The sequence below is a fragment of the Ovis aries genome, chromosome 4 (genome assembly GCF_016772045.2).
Source record: "Ovis aries strain OAR_USU_Benz2616 breed Rambouillet chromosome 4, ARS-UI_Ramb_v3.0, whole genome shotgun sequence".
In the NCBI taxonomy this organism is placed as follows: Eukaryota; Metazoa; Chordata; class Mammalia; order Artiodactyla; family Bovidae; genus Ovis; species Ovis aries.
Window position 1 is genome coordinate 82401710 of NC_056057.1, and position 17232 is coordinate 82418941.

Genomic DNA, 17232 nt, shown 5'->3' on the forward strand with positions numbered 1-17232 from the left:
CCCCATCTATTCCCCATGGAGTGATGGGACCAGATGCCATGATCTTCGTTTTCTGAATGTTGAGCTTTAAGCCAACTTTTTCACTCTCCTCTTTCACTTTCATCAAGAGGCTTTTTAGTTCCTCTTCACTCTCTGCCATAAGGGTGGCGTCATCTGCATATCTGAGGTTATTGATATTTCTCCCGGCAATCTTGATTCCAGCTTGTTTCTTCCAGTCCAGCGTTTCTCATGATGCACTCTGCATAGAAGTTAAATAAGCAGGGTGACAATATACAGCCTTGACGTACTCCTTTTCCTATTTGGAACCAGTCCGTTGTTCTGAATCTATATTACCAAAAAATTGTTTGCAATTATTATTATTTTAATTTAATCAATCAAAATTTTGTGGAAATGTGTTTTTTCTCTTATCATATAAGTACTTATGTAATATCTTCAACTTTGCCTTCTGACCTCCAAAGCCTAAATTTTCCCCTTATCAAAAAAAGGGAAACAACCCTTGCTCAAAAGAGTTGATGGTAAAATGGGGCATCTCACAATCTCCAAGAAGTAGGAATGGTTAATGTTTTCCAAAGGAAAATAGGTTACAAAAATGTAAATTAAAAAATTGTCACAGATTATAACAGCCAAGACATGCAAGCAATCTAAATGTCCATCAACAGAGGAATGAATAAGGTAGATGTGCCATATATATACAATGGAATATTACTTAGCCATAAAAATGAAAGACACTGTGCCATGCAGAGATGTATATGGACCCAGAGACAGTCATATAGTGAAGTAAGTCAGAAAGAGAAAAACAAGTATCACATATCAATGCATATATATGGAAAATCTATAAAAATGATACAGATGAACCTATCTGCAAAGCAAAAATAGAGAAAGACACAGAGAACAAACATTTAGACACCAAAGGAAAAAAGGGGAGTGGGATGAATTGGGAGATTGGGATTGACGTATATATACTGCTATGTATAAAACAGACAACTAATGATAACAGATTGTATAGCTCAAGGAATTCTACTCAGTGGTCTATGGTGACCTAAATGGGAAGGAAATCCGAAAAGAGAGGGGTTGTGTGTGGGTGTGTGTGTATATATATATATATGTATACCTGATACACTTTGCCGTACAACAGAAACTAACACAACATTGAAAAGCGACTATACTCCAATAAAACTTAAGAACTCTTAAGTATAACCTTGTCTAAAAGGGGAACAGGAGACAATATACCTCCTATGATTCTCACCAATAGCTTCCATTCTGACACAGATTATGACTCTAGGAAGGATAAAGAAAGACCCCATTAAGAGAGTTCAACAGGGCTATCAGCCTCCACAAAGACTCCAGGATCCCACTCATGGCTGAAAATCCAGGGATTCCAAGAAACAAAGAGAAGGTAAGCAAAATCTAGAGGCCTGGAAATTAGGGTCCTCCCCATTTACATGGCACTATGCTTAATCTCCTGGATTTATATGCAACTCCATGGAGAGGGCAGGCACCAAAATAGTGACTGAAATACAATTTACCAAATGCAGTAAAGGTTCACAGTCAAATCTGGGTTAACATAAAAAAAGTTACATACATATTTGTGGACAAGAGTCATATCTGTTACCTTATATGGCCAACTTCATAACTATATGATGATTGAATGGAATAAATTATGTAAAGTATTTAACCAAGCACCCATCGCCTATCACCAACTTGATAGACATGAGTTGAGCAAGCTCCAGGAGTTGGTGATGGACAAGGAAGCCTGGCATGCTGCAGTCCATGGGGTTGCAAAGAGTCGGACATGCCTGAGCGACTGAAATGAACTGAGCAGAGCACAATGCAAAGTGTCTACAAAAGCACATTGTGATATATACATTTTGTAATTATCTTTTTTGCTGTTGATGATGCAGCAACCATTTGCAAAACATTCCAGATAACTCTATAGCTCTGAAGCAGAAGTCTAATCTTTTTCTCACTTCTGATTTCTAATCCCTTTCTCACTTTCTCATTTCAGCTTAATTCATATTGCCCTTTTCTGCCTTACTGAGAACCAAATAGCCCAAAGACTCCGTTTTAGGAAACTTCATTGCTCTGTGAAGAATACCCACCAAAATAGAAAGGTGATTCCAGGAGGAGTTAGCTGGAAAAAAAACTATTATTCAGGTTTTCAGCTTTTTGGTATATTTTCGCAACAATTGACTAAACAAAATTAAGGTGAGACCTCTGAGACCAAAGCTTTATACCAGCTCTACCCTATTCCCAACCACTAACAGAATGGATAATGTGCAGGGGACTTCCCTGGTGGTCCAGTGGCTGAGACTCCATGCTCCCAATACAGGGTGTGGGGATCCATCCCTGGTCAGGGAACTAGATCCTACATGATGTGACTAAAAATCCTGTGGGCCACAACTGAAAAAAAAAATCCTGCATGCTGCAACAAAGATAGACCCCACGGGCTGCAACTAAGACCCGGTGCAGCCAAATAAATAAATATTTTTAAAAGATATATGGGTTTTCCCAGGTGGTGCTAGTGGTAAAGAATGTGCCTGACAGTGCAGAAGACTTAAGAGATGGGGGTTCAATCCTTGGGTTGGAAAGATCCCCTGGAAGAGGGCATGACAACCACTCCAGTATTCTTATCTGGAGAATCTCATGGACAGAAGACCCTGGTGGGCTACAATCAAAAGGGTCACACAGAGACAGACATGACTAAGCAACTTAGCACACAATCACAAAAGATATATACAAGGATATAATGTAATGCAAGGATAAAAGTATTCATGAAATTGATAACATGAGATTTAGGATGGTTTTCATCCCTCTCCTGGCAAATGAAACAGAATGATAGGTCACTTGGCTGCACTCTTCCATCCATGCCTTGTACACAAGATTTACATCAAATTTCACTTCCTATGGGGAGCCTTTTCTGACTCCTCTGGTTACTTGCTCTTCTGGACTTCCACAGTTCTGTATACAAACCACAATTAAAACGGTGATCACATAATTATTTGTATATCAAAATCTTATCTTCCCCACTGTGGCTCCTTAAATGAAATCTAAAAGACCCAACTTAAAGAATTTCAATTAAAGTCAGCAAATACCTCATTGGAGCCAAGTACCTCACACCTAATCCTTGGCTTAGTGCTACGTTGCTAAACACAGTATATGGTTCCTGTCTTCAAAAAGATTACATTTACAAAAAAGAAGGAGAAAAAAGACAAAACAATATACATAAAACTATTGATATGAGAGAACTATGCAATCATTGAAGTGCTTAATTGGGTCATGAAGGAAGTGGAATCCAAACTGGAACTCTAATAAAGGAAAAGATCCATGGGGAACATGGAGTGATGCTGACTGGGTCTTTGCAGACACTTTGCAACAAGGGTCAGCCAACTTTTTCTGTAAAGGGCTCGTTGCAAATATTTTCAGCTTTGTAGGCCATAGTCTCTGCCCAGGCTCTTCTGTTGTCAACAGCAGATGCAAATAATACATAACCAAATGAGCATAACTAAGATTCAATAAAACTTCACTTATGAACACTGAAATTTAAGCTTCATATAACTTTCATGCATTACAAAATATTATTCTTCATTTGATTTCTCTTACCCCTTTTCAAAGTGTAAAAACTATTCTCACCTCACGCACCACAAAAAAATCAGGCACCAAAGGGATCTGGCCCATAATACGTGATTTGCCCTAACAGCTACAATACAGAAAATGAAATAAATCAGCCTGAGAGGATACATATTAAAAACTGGTAATGAATGCTAAACAAGGGGAGCTCAAGATAGGTGTGCATAGTAAGGGCCTTCTAAATATCCACGTAAAATAAACACACTAATAAGTAATGCAAACAAATATCAGTGAGACAAAGTTTTATGAATTCATGTGCATGGAAACACATCCCAAGCTGGCAATTTAAATTTATAATTTCTCAAGTTTTAGGAAGAAAGAAAATAAAGTGTCATCATTGAATCAGAGTGTACCTCACCCGAGGAGCTACCATAGCTGCCATGGGGCTACTACAAACACGCTGGGTATCCACTACCCAGTGACCTGGCCCTGGGATTTGCTTGGAAGGTGGGAAGGAAAAGGAGATAAGACTTTCTATTAATATAAATGTTTAGCGAAGGAAGGGGCCAGAGGTGGTGGGGAGGGAAAAACAAATTTCAAGTTGGAGGATCAGCCCAACAGATTCCACTCTTTCGATACAGTTTGTAAAATGTCAATTACATAGGTGTCTATGTTCCCTTTTCCTTTTTTTCGGACAGAGTCCATGTCTGAAAACCTGGCATAGCTTCAAAAGGGTTGGTTTCTGACTCCCTGGCTTTGTAAAGTTCTGGATTCAAGTCCCAAGTCTGTCTAATTTACTCTGTGAGTGTGGCTGGCACATTCTGTGATATGGCATGCTGGTAATTAGTACAGATGAATAAAATACCATGAATTAATAGTAATGTACATCATGCAAGTAATTACAGTAGCTATAAGTGAATGAGACAATATTCATTTCTAACAGCTATAACAATAATCATCTTAAGGAGTGAACAGATGAATTAGGATCAAATTTTGAGATAAATCTGAAAGTGACAGATGGATGTAGATAAATACATTGGAGTATAACCATGGGTCTTACTTCTTAGCTTAGCCTTGAGATTTATCAAATATATACATAAGTAAATAAATATTATTTACTTATTTATAAATAATCAAGAAAGCAAAGATCTTTATCAACAGTACTTACTTCACATAGAAGGTTTCCTATATGTCACACATATTTCAATATTTGAAATTTGCTAAGAGAGTAGATCTTAAAAGTTCTCATCATAGGAAAAAAAATGTGTAACTATATGAGGTGATTGATACTAACTAAACTTAATGTGGTGATCATTTCACAATATATACATATATCAAAATTATGTTTTACACTGAAAACTAATACAGTGTTATATGTTAATTAAAAGTGAAAGTGGTAGTCACTCAGTCATGTCCACTTCTTCGCGACCCCATGGACTGTAGCCTGCCAGGCTCCTCTGTCCATGAGGATTCTCCAGGCAAGAAGACTGGAATAGGTTGTCATTCCTTTCTCCAGGGGATCTTTCCAACCCAGGGATAAAACCCGGGTCTCCTGCACTGTGGGCAGATTCTTTATCACCTGAGCCACCCAGGAAGTCCCTACATGTTAATTACATGTTAGTAAAATATAAATGTGAGAAAAATTAAAAAAAAAAAAAAAAACAAGATATTTAAGACTAGATTCTTTCAAGGTTTAGGAAGACTGACTATCAAAATCTTGGGACCTTCTATTGACTTCCAGTATGCTGAGATTGGAAAGTGTCGATATGAGTGACAAGTCCCTCCGGAATTTTTTTTAAAGACTCTCAAAAATGGAATGCCAAGTACTCCCCACACTCTGCAAAGTTAAACATCTAGTAACTATGAACTAAACAGAGGTGTGTACTTTCGTGTGTACAGAACTTTATGACTGAGTACCCTATTAACAGAAAGTTCACAAATCGGCAACTCACCCCCATTTGCTTTCCTGAAAAATGATTTCACCTTATATTCCTCCATAAAATAAAAGGTTTTATCTGCATGATCTCTCAAGTCCTCTTTCTTCTCTGTTACTCTATTGCCTATAAATCACAAGAAAGGTAGCTTTCAGCTAAGAATAAAGTCTTAGTGACAATCAGAGCTGTGCAAAAATGAAATTGTCTCCCTTGTAAGAAGTAAGCTACTCGTTGCTGAGTTAGAAAGAAATTAGATCAGCATCTTCCTACACCTGGTAAGAGCTTGAATCATTTGTTCCAGTCAGGAGAGCCTAATTTCATCATGTCCCCTCTGATACTACTTTCAAAGATTGCCATGGACCACTGTACTAGGCAATTTCACATATATTTAATTTGGTCCTCACAACAATCCTTTGAATACTAAGTCAGGATTTAAAACCAGGTCTTTCTCATACCTCTCTTCGAGATACCAAAAACAAACAAACAAGAAAACAAACCTGAAAGGATGCACAGGCACAATGGTTTTGCTTCACGTGGGCCTTCAGTTTCTGAACTTTTTGAAATTCAGTGGTCTATTCAGAAGGATGCAACTACAATGCCTCTAAATTCCTTTCCTGGTCCCTAAATGAAAGCAGGTTTCTAAATAATTCAGAGCCCACAATTTTACACATTTAGTCTGATTTCTTTTTCCCTAAATGGGTAGCACTTCTTGCAGTACTGAGCCTTCCTGCTACTCTCCCGTCCACTTAAACTATCTTTCAAAAGCTTATTCCTGTTGATTCATAATTTCACTAGCCAAAAAAGCTTAGTCCTGCACCTTAGGAAATCTCATAGTGTATCTACTCTTTTAGGTTATCTATGTTGAATAAAAAAGTCCAGCAGAAATTTCTGGAAAGGCCTCACTGTTTACACATCTTCATCAACAGCAGGCTCATATACCCTACTTTTTGTTTCCTTTATTAATACCTATGTGTGATAAAATGTCCCTCCTAATACCATGGTAACACAATTCAGAATAGCTTTCTTGTGAAACTTTGTCACTGATTCCTTAAAAGTCTAAACAAATTACATTTGCTTTCTTTTGTTTTTGTTTTTTTCCTGGTGCTTATTTACCTCTTAGACAGTCCACCCTGTCCTAGAAGAAAACAGGCTATTTTCCTCCATTCACTATACTAAGTAATCATCCTACCACTTTTGAAGTCCACCCATATGAACTGAGACTCACTGATAGATTGTAGGGTGCCCTTATTAGAATGGAAGCCAGAATGGAATTCATTCACACTACGAGTAAGTGCAGTGAGTTGTTTTGCATTTTGGTCAATTTATTCCCTTGAGTTTCTTTAGACTCTTCTAATGGATGACAGAATGTTTCAGCAGTTTACTTATATCCAGCATGTTTCAGCAATTTACTTATATCCAGCATGTCAATCAAGTAGAACATCATGTTCCCCGACCACTATTTGATCTAATACTACATCTCTCACCTCTTTGCTTCAAAAGACATGATGACAGAGGAAATTTCTATGTTTCAACAAAGAGCAAAGCAAAGAGTTCATTGAGCCTCTAGATCTCCTTTCTTCCTTGTGAGCACATCTTTTGCACCCTGATCATCAAGCAGTCCCGTTGAGTTTCCAAGCGACATTCTGCCTTTCATGTATAAAAAAAGCTTTTATTTCTGGATTGCAGTCCTTTTGTGCTGTTTCTTGAATTCCTTTATAGTCTGACTGACTTCTTATTTACACCTGACCTGTCACACTTTGAGGCTTTCCCTGTTCTCACTTGAATAATCTTTTGCCTACTTTTTCCCCTTATATTTGCTTCTTTTACTTTATGAGATGGATGCAAAAGTTTTTATAGGAATTCCTAATCTCTGTTATGTGACATATTTTCTTGCCCTTACATGAACATGTTTAAAGCATTTCCAGGCTTCCTACGAATTACAAACTTTTTAAAATATTACTTTCAATTTTAACTTCATGCACACTTTGATCTGATCAGAGTTCCACTTTCTAAAACTGAGTAACAATGTGATGGAATTTTGTTTCTTTCACTCCCCTTTAGAAGATTGAGTGTAATTGAGTTGTAAGCATTATTACAATAGTCACAGATAACTTCCTGCACCAATCCCTTTCTAACCCTAGGCCAAATTTAGTATAAGTCCATTCTGTCCTTAATTCTAAAAACTTCAAACCCTATGAAGCAGACATTTGTGTCAGATCTTCCAGCCTCAGGGTGTGATTTCCCTCCTAATTACTATTTGGTCTAGTTTTCTTGTGTTATCGATAGAATTTCAATAGCCTAACCCTATTCAGCTGGTCTTCAGTGGGAAAACAGGGATGAATCTCAAGAGGTCTGAGAAGCTCCCAAAATTATAGGCAAAATTATGCATGTATATGGGTACATGGACTTTTCTAAGAAAGGATTCCAAGCTTTCATCAGCCTCTCAAAGTAAGTATGAGCCAAAAGAAAGAAAGAAAGAAAAAAAAAAAAAAACTTCAGAGCCACTAGTCCGTAGTGTCCCTAAACTTAATCTTATTAGTGAGCATGAATTTCTCATCCACAGAGAATTTATTTGTCCAAAATCTGTTTATACATTTTCATTTACTGTTTTTATTATATTCATTCTATTTTCATCATTTTTATATGTAAAATGTTATAATCTCAACAGCTCATCCATCCTTAAGATTTCTCTGTGTGTGCGCAGTCGCTCAGTCATGCCTGACTCTTTGCGACCTTATAGACTGTAGCCCACCAGGCTCCTCTGTTCATGGGATTCTCCAGGCAAGAATACTGGAGTGAGTCGTCATGCCCTCCCCCAGGGGATCTTCCCAAGCCAGGGATCGAATCCAGGTCTCCCATGTGGCAGGCAGATTCTTTACCGTCTGAGCTACCAGGGAAGCTTCCTAATGTTGTGGTACCAGTTTTCACTAGCGTCTACATTTTATCTTTCTATTAAGCCTATGAAAATAAAAAGGAATTGGGATCCTTGCATGCATGCATGCATGCAAAGTTGCTTCAAACATGTCCAACTCTTCACGACCCTATGGACTGTAACTTGCCAGGCTCCTCTGTCCATCGGATTCTACAGACAAACTACTGAAGTGGGTTGCCGTGCCCTCCTCCACAAGATCTTTCCAACCCAGGGGCAGGTGGGTTCTTTACCACTAGTGCCACCTGCGAAGCCCTAGAGTTTACAGGCATTTAAATACTTGGGGCTTTGTTTTTTTACAAAGACTGTCAATTTTCTGTGTATACAGATGGAGAATTTTGCCATCCACACCTTCGCCCAGTACTCCACAGAATCCCCTTCTCATTTTCCTCCTCCTTCCACTCACCACCACAGTCACCCTCCCAGTCTGTGTCAGACTGGGTCTCATGCTTCCTTGGCACTTATCAACTTTCTCCCAATTTTTCGGTTAAACCGTAAACTGCCGCTTAACAGATTCACTACACACAGAGCTCATTTTCTGGCCCCCCACATTAACACAACACCTCAATGCACCATTATATTTGCTGAACAAACCTCAGATTATTTGGCAATCTACACAGTAACACCATTATAAGTTTTGTTCCCTAACCACCCTCCCCTCCGCCAGCTTCTTTGAACTGGGACTGACCTTACTGATTTGACTCCTTACAATGGAAACAAGAATTACATGGTAAGGAAAAAAACAACCATACCCCTTTTAAGGTTTTTTTGGAGAGGCTTTCAAACAATTATCAAATATATACACACATATATATATGTGTGTGTGTGTGTGTATATATATATATATATATATAAACTGTGTAAAAACAAAAAATAATTCCAATGCAGACTCCAATAGTCTAGCAAAAAAAAAATCTTAATTAATTGTTTAATATGTTATATCCTCTTCCACTTGAGGCAACACACTAATACAATTGCTATTACACCAAAATCCCCATTGTTCTTCATCAACAGAATACTGTCATGTCAAACCATAAAGTTACTTATATTGGAATTGCAAAGATTCCTACAAGGGTGCTTTCAGGATAAAAGATCTCTTCAAACTTCACAGTAGCTTTCTGATGCTGCTGCTAACTAGGTGATGTTCCAGGGACCCCTGAGATAGAAGTTACAGCTATTCAAAGCCTAGAGTTCCTCTCCGAATCAAAAAGGTCATTCCAAAGCAGTAAAGATTGTAAAGAGCAGGTGATCCAGAACTTATATTGCAAAAAATTCATTTCAGATTTCAGTTTTGCATCTCCAAGTTTGTTTCTCTTGAGAAATAGGTGAATAGGACCCTGGGCCAGCCTTTGGATATGGCTGTACCAAACACACTAACCGTGCTAACTAGTCTCCATTCTGCTGAACTTGACCACCACTGTATGACACTGAGGGGAATTTTCCCTGAGGATTTCAGTGTGGGTTGTAAACAGAACTTCTCTCCTTATTCCAATGCTAGGATCAAGGATCAATAGTCTCCCTACCACTGGGCATTGAACTGATTTGCTCACTGGCCACCCATCTACACACACACACAAACACACACACACACACTCGCCAGGTAGAGGGAAATGACAGCTCCTTGACTTGGAGCTGTCCTCTGGTGGAGGAAAAGTGTAGGAACAAGGGCTCCTGCCACGGTTGGTGGACTGTATTTTAACAACTGAAAGATGAGGACAAGAGCTAGAGGAGTAGGAATAATAACTGGGATAATATACACCTATGGTGTATGTTATGCTGAACACACAGCATGTCTGATTCTAGGCTACATACTTTATCTATGCTGTCTGCTTAAATCATTACCACCACCCATGAGGCAGCTAAGATTACAAATGAAGAAACTGAGGCTTGGTGAAATGAAGCAATTTGCCCAAGGTCTGTCTGAATCCAAGGCCCATGCTTTTAAATAATATATCAAAAACATGCTGCTATCTCTGGTAGCATCTGCAACTTTAGCAGCAACAGTTAAAAAGGAAATTTAACAGTGATGGGGATGGTGGTATAAAATCCTATCAACTGCAGAAGTAGAAATTTAGACCCTGGCTAGGGATGGAAAATGAGCCTAAAAGGCTCAATGATTTTAGATATCATTTTTTTAAAATGAAACTGATTCTTGGTAACATTCTTTAAAAAGTTAATTCTGCACCAGGTCATCAGGAATCATGTAATAATAAAACATTGCAAAAGGACTCTAAAGAGTCAAAGTAAATACTATGGCCACCTTAATTATTTTGAACAAAAGGAAGTTATATTTAAGCTAAAACCATGTTGTTTTCACATCAATGTTTGCTAGGCTGAAATCAAATTAAACTTTTTACTCATTTACTGATATTATAGATTACAAATGCCTCTCCCACACACCAAGAAGAGGAAGTACACACAAAAACACAAAACACACCCAAGTCCACACACACACACACACACACACACACACATATACACACACCTGCTACTCTACTACTTGTCTGCTACCCTTGTTAACTGAAACAGATAAAACACACACACACACATCAGACTCAAAGGGAGAAGAATTTTGCAAGGGTTGATTTATTTCAAGAAGTAACTTTTCTCAAACTGGGCATCCAGCAGAAAATTGGATCCTCTAAAGCATAGTCCTTAGCCCTTTCACCCCTCATTCCTAATATTCAGACCTAACTAGCTGTTAACAGGACCTGTCCTAGGGGCCTCATATGTCTCTGAAAGTACAGCATCTCCCTCTGGATCTTACTATACCTGTAAATGGCCTTTATATTCATTTTCATGACTGAAACTAACTAACACCCTTCAAGATTACACTTGGGACACTTCTTTCTAAGCAGAAGTAGATTTCTTTGTAAAACCACCTCTGAGATATCCCCAAGAATTCAGAAAGGTCTGCCCTTCCTCCAACAATCACACAGAAGGGGATGATAATTTCAGAGTACAGCCTTGCTTTCTTTCTGCTCTCAATCATTTCTACAGAGATCAAACCTGTCCATTTAGTCTGTGTCGCTGTTTTGAGCAGGCCAAGATGCTGTTCTCTAAGTGAACCAGTCAGTCAGAGAAACTGGCAGCATAGGCTATGCTAAGGTTATATAATGACAGAGCTCACCCAAGCAATAGGAGGCTTAAAGGAGGGGAAAATGGAAGGCACAAGTACTAACTCCACAAAATGAAAATCATTCCTAGGACTCTCTCTCCAGGACTGTGAACCACCAAGAAGAGTAGTTTTACCTTACATAATCAACATGTGTATCAGTAGCTCTATGGATGGGGAGGAAATCACCTAATAACATGTTCATATTCACAGATTCTTCCAAGTTCCCACTTTGCGGGGCCGGTGTTGTTGGGGCCGGGGGCGGGGGGGGGGGGGGGGGGGGGGGGGCGCTGGCCTTCCTATTACCAGGTTACAAGAATGACATCTAGTGGACTCATAGTGCAATGACCAAAAGAATTTCTCATACACTTGAGAGCTGACTTCTTAAAATCTAACATGAGAATACATCACCTGGAGATCTTGTTAAAGCTCAGATTCTAGTTCAGTAGAATAAATAAGAATCTAACATTTCTAACAAGCTTCCACGTAATTCTGATGCCACTGCTTCATGAAGTGACAAAGACCTGGCATTTCACACCTGCTTTCACACTCAAGAAAGAGAAGAGGCAAGACACACCTGAAAATAACTTCCCAGTTAAAATTAGGAGAATGAAGACCAGGATTGACATATATGCGCTAATATGTATAAAGGGGACTTCCCAAATGAATCAATGGATAAAGAATCCACCTACGGAGCAGGAGACATAGGAGATTCAGGTTCAATCCCTGGGTCGGGAAGATCCCCTGGAGGAGGGCATGGCAACCCACTCCAGTATTCTTGCCTGGAGAATCTCATGGGTAGAGGAGCCTGGCATGCTGCAGTGCACAGGGTCGCAAAGAGTCAGACACAACTGAAGTGACGAAGCACAAGCATGTATCAAATAGAAAACCAATAAGGACCTGCTGCATATAGCACAGGGGATTTTACTCAGCGCTCTGTAAAGGCCAATATGGGAAAAGAATCTAAAAAAGGGTGGATACGTGTGTATGTGTAACTGATTTACTTTACTGTATACGTAAAACTAACACAACATAAATCAACTATACCCTGATAAAAAATTTTAATAATAATAAAATAAAATTAGGTCAAATGAATTATTAACATGATTTTTGAAAAACCTAAGATCATGGCATCTGGTCCCATCACTTCATGGGAAATAGATGGGGAAACAGTGGAAACAGTGTCAGACTTTATTTTTTGGACTCCAAAATCAGTGCAGATGGTGACTGCAGCCATGAAATTAAAAGACGCTTACTCCTTGGAAGGAAAGTTATGACCAACCTAGATAGCATATTGAAAAGCAGACACATTACTTTGCCAACAAAGGTCCATCTAATCAAGGCTATGATTTTTCCAGTGGTCATGTATAGATGTGAGAGTTGGACTGTGAAGAAAGCTGAGTGCCGAAGAATTGATGCTTTTGAACTGTGGTGTTGGAGAAGACTCTTGAGAGTCCCTTGGACTGCAAGGAGATCCAACCAGTCCATTCTGAAGGAGATCAGTCCTGGGTGTTCATTGGAAGGACTGATGCTAAAGCTGAAAGTTCAATACTTTGGCCACCTCATGTGAAGAGTTGATTCATTGGAAAAGACCCTGATGCTGGGAGGGATTGGGGGCAGGAGGAGAAGGGGACGACAGACGATGAGATGGCTGGATGGCATCACTGACTCGATGGACAGGAGTTTGCGTAAATTCCGGGAGTTGGTGATGGACAGGGAGGCCTGGCGTGCTGCGATTCATGGGGTCGCAAAGAGTCGGATACAACTAAGTGACTTAACTGAACTGAACTGAACTGAGCCCTACTCAGCTTGCACACATAGCAACTCCTCTGTCTGAGCACATTCCCTGCAGCAAAACCCCTTCCCCTAAATGCCAGAAACAGAACTAGGAGGGGAGAGACCATACTTCACAGCCACATTTATATATGTGGACATGATGTGCTCGAGTCTCCAACATACATACGTTAACTTCAGAACTTAACATCATATAGCTTTTCTTTCACTGTATCCTTTTGAGCCCAATACTGAGTTGTATTATAAGAGTAATTTGTACCACATCAGAACAAAGTTCTTTCCCCCCAGGTAAACTGCACCTGAGCAGGGAGCCATCAGGATATTGTATCAGTGCTAAGCACACCTACTCAGGATTTCAACGGCATTTGCCCTGGACATCCCCAGGTCCAGCTGTTTCTGGAATCCAGTCTCACATGATTAACCTGAGCCAAAGAGCCTTGCTTTTCAGTCACTAAGTCGTGTCCGACTCCTTCTGACCCCATGGACTGCAGCCCACCAGGCTTCTCTGTCCTTCACTATCTCCTGGAGTTTGCTCAAACTCATGTCCATTGAGTCGGTGATGCTATCTAACCATCTCATCCTCTGTCATCCCCTTCTCCTCTTGCCCTCAATCTTTCCCAGCACCAGGCTCTTTTCCAATGAGTCAGCTGTTCACATCAGGTGGCCAAATTATTGGAGCTTCAGCATCAGTCCTTCCAGTGAAAATTCAGGGTTGATTTCCTTTAGGACTGACTGGTTTGATCTCCTTACTGTCTAAGGGGATCTCAAGAGTCTTCTCCAGCACCACAACTTGAAAGCAAAGAGCCTAGGCCTCTGCACAGAGATACCAGGCTAGACTCTCAACTGGGAGGTAACGTGTGTGCTCCTCCACAGAGGGCCTCTGCGAGGCCTCATACAAACTCCTGCCAAAACCTCCATCTCAGCTGGATTAGACCCTTTACTGATTCTAGGAACCACCAACAAGAAGGAAACACACACAGAGATGTGTAAAAAACACACTTTTTGGTCCTGTGGGACCTTCAGTACAGGTCGCTTGTTCTATTACAAATAATCATTGTTAAGTGATGGACCCTGTTTTCCAAATAAACAAAAAGTGGAGCTGCTCTGATTGAAATGGGGTTGGAGCACTTGCATATCTGCCTATCTGGCTTCTGCCCTACCCCATGCTCTTTCTCTCCTCCCCATGTTCACTTCTTCCCACCCCAATTCCTGCCAAAGCCTCCAAAACTCACAGAAATACCACTTGGAAACCAGAAACTATAAGCCTCACAATAGCTAAGGCCATCTCAAGCTCCTCTACTGCTCAAGGACAGTACTGTTCCCATGACATAGATGGAGCAGGAGATGGCTATTCCACTATAACTTGATTTTAAATCTACTACAAATTTAGCATAGGCAATCAGAGGATTTCTTCAAAAGATGTACAACCTGATTTCCCAAATGAAATTTGCTATTAAGGCATAATTAAGGATCCTGGTAAGGAGTAAACAACAGAATTATTGATACCTCTTCAATTGCTCTTGGCAGTCCTAAAGGGGAAATTATGTAGAAGAAAATGTCACATAATTCTTTCTCAAAAGTTGGATGAAGACAATGAAACTACACATCTCAGTTGAAGTAAGTAGCATCACATCATCTGCCTATATATCAGCTAGAGAAGGAAATGGCAACCCACTCCAGAGTGCTTGCCTGGAGAATCCCATGGACAGAGGGGCCTGGCAGGCTATAGCCCATAGGGTCACAAAAGTCGGACACGACTTAGTGACTAAACCACCTACCTTGGTTTGAATCCCAGCTACACACTTACATGTGACCTCAGGCAAGTTACCTAACCTCTCAAGCCTCAGTTTCCTCATCTGACAGTGAGGACGGTAGCTATATTTAATCCACAGTGCTGCTGTGAGGATAGAATTAATATATATAAAGTACTGATACTTAATAACAGACACAGCAATCATTTAATAAATGTTACTGATGGTGATGACACTGATTATTATAATACAATATTATTTAGTCAATAATATTATTGCTTAGCTGAATATTCAAAGTGGCCTTTGATTATTTAGAATCATTTTAGCCAAATTTGATAAGCATAAGACAACATACAGTACCATCAATTTGCACATATAGTGAGAATAATATTGAGAATGCAAGAGAAACTGGTAAGATCCTAAATGAATTTCAGATTTATTCCTTGTGAATCAATGCCTTTCCTTGTGCCTCTTTTTACTTTTATTGTTGTTGTTCAGTCATTAAGTTGTGTTCTACTCTTTGTGACCGCATGGACTGCAGCATGCCAGGTTCCTCTGTACTCCACTGTCTCCTGTGGTTTGCTCAAATTCATGTCCATTGAGTCAGTAATGCTATCTCACCATCTCATCCTCTGCTGCCCTCTTCTTCTTTTGTCTTCAATCTTTCCCAACATCAGGGTCTTTTCCAATGAGTCAGCTCTCCACATCAGGTAGCCAAAGTATCAGAGCTTCAGCTTCAGCATCAGTCCTTCCAATGAATATTCAGGGTTGATTTCCTTTAGGATTGACTGGTTTGATCTTCTTGCAATCCAAGGGACTCTCAAGAGTCTTCTCCAGCACCACAATTCAAAAGCGTTAACTCTTCAGTGCTCAGCCTTCTTTATGGTCCAACTTTATATTTTACCTCTTAGTGAAATGTATTAAAGAGACCATATTTATCAGTTACAGGCAATACTGATTTTTAAAAATGACAATAGTTTTTGAACAGTCAAATATATGTTTATTATTTGTACAACATGCTCTCCTTAAACATCATATTACCTAATTTATTAATCTTTTAAATTTAGGGATTTTATTTTAAATCAGAGAAAGCTGAAGATTTTCTAAGGAGAAGCTGAAAGGGTGGCAGCCATCTTGCCAGTAGCTGAAATGTCTGCCCTAATTTTATCTGCCTGTTGGACTGCCCAGTTACTTATGCTCTTAAGACTGTGGCAGAATCCTAGCCAAGTGGTTTCAAAGTAACCAAGATCTTCAAATAAATGATTTTGTTTTGTTTTAAGAAGAATCTCAAATTCATAAGGATTAAGACAAAAATAAACTTTAAAGCAAATAATCAAAAGCTGCCTGGAGAAAACCTTTGGAACAAAAGGGATAGGGGAAATTCAGACAATTCATGCCTTAAATTAAAAAAAAAGAAGTTCGAATATTCTAACCTGTCAGTGCTAAGTTCCAAAAGTTTGCAGAAACCTCTGAAACATAACCTATTTGCTATCACTTGCACCTTTGTTCCCAATAAAAAATCTTCAGGCATTTTTTACTGGGTAGAGATTATCAAAGTTCACTGTAATCTTAAGGTTACAAGAACAAATGTTCAGAATATTCTGTCATTCTCTCACTTTTTAAAACAGAAGGAGAAATCTCCACAATTTTTGGTTCTCAAAGAGGTAGGTATGTATCTTTTATAGAAATAGGCTCCCTTGTGGGCTCCTCAGAGATTACTTTTGAAAATCATTTTTGTCATGTTTAATTTCATAAAGTATGCTGCTGCTGCTGCTGCTGCTGCTGCTGCTGCTGCTGCTGCTGCTGCTGCTACTGCTAAATTGCTTCAGTCGTGTCCGACTTTGTGAGACCCCATAGACGGCAGTTCACCAGGCTCCCTTGTCCCTGGGATTCTCCAGGCAAGAACACTGGAGTGGGTTGCCATTTCCTTCTCCAACGCATGAAAGTGAAAAGTGAAAGTGAAGTCGCTCAGTCGTGTCCTACTCTTAGTGACCCCATGGACTGCAGCCTACGAGGCTCCTCCATCCATGGGATTTTCTAGGCAAGAGTACTGGAATGGCTTGCCACTGCCTTCTCCATCATTAAGTATGAATTTATAGTAAATCTTAATTAACTAAACACTTCAGTAAACTAGAAGCCCTA

At 39.5% G+C, this 17232-nt stretch overlaps 1 protein-coding gene across 2 annotated transcripts in view; it reads right to left on the reverse strand.

Annotated features, from left to right (window-relative positions):
• SUGCT (succinyl-CoA:glutarate-CoA transferase) overlaps positions 1 to 17232 on the reverse strand; it is a 762875-nt gene that overhangs the window by 584031 nt on the left and 161612 nt on the right. The gene's annotated exons all lie outside the window — the stretch shown is intronic.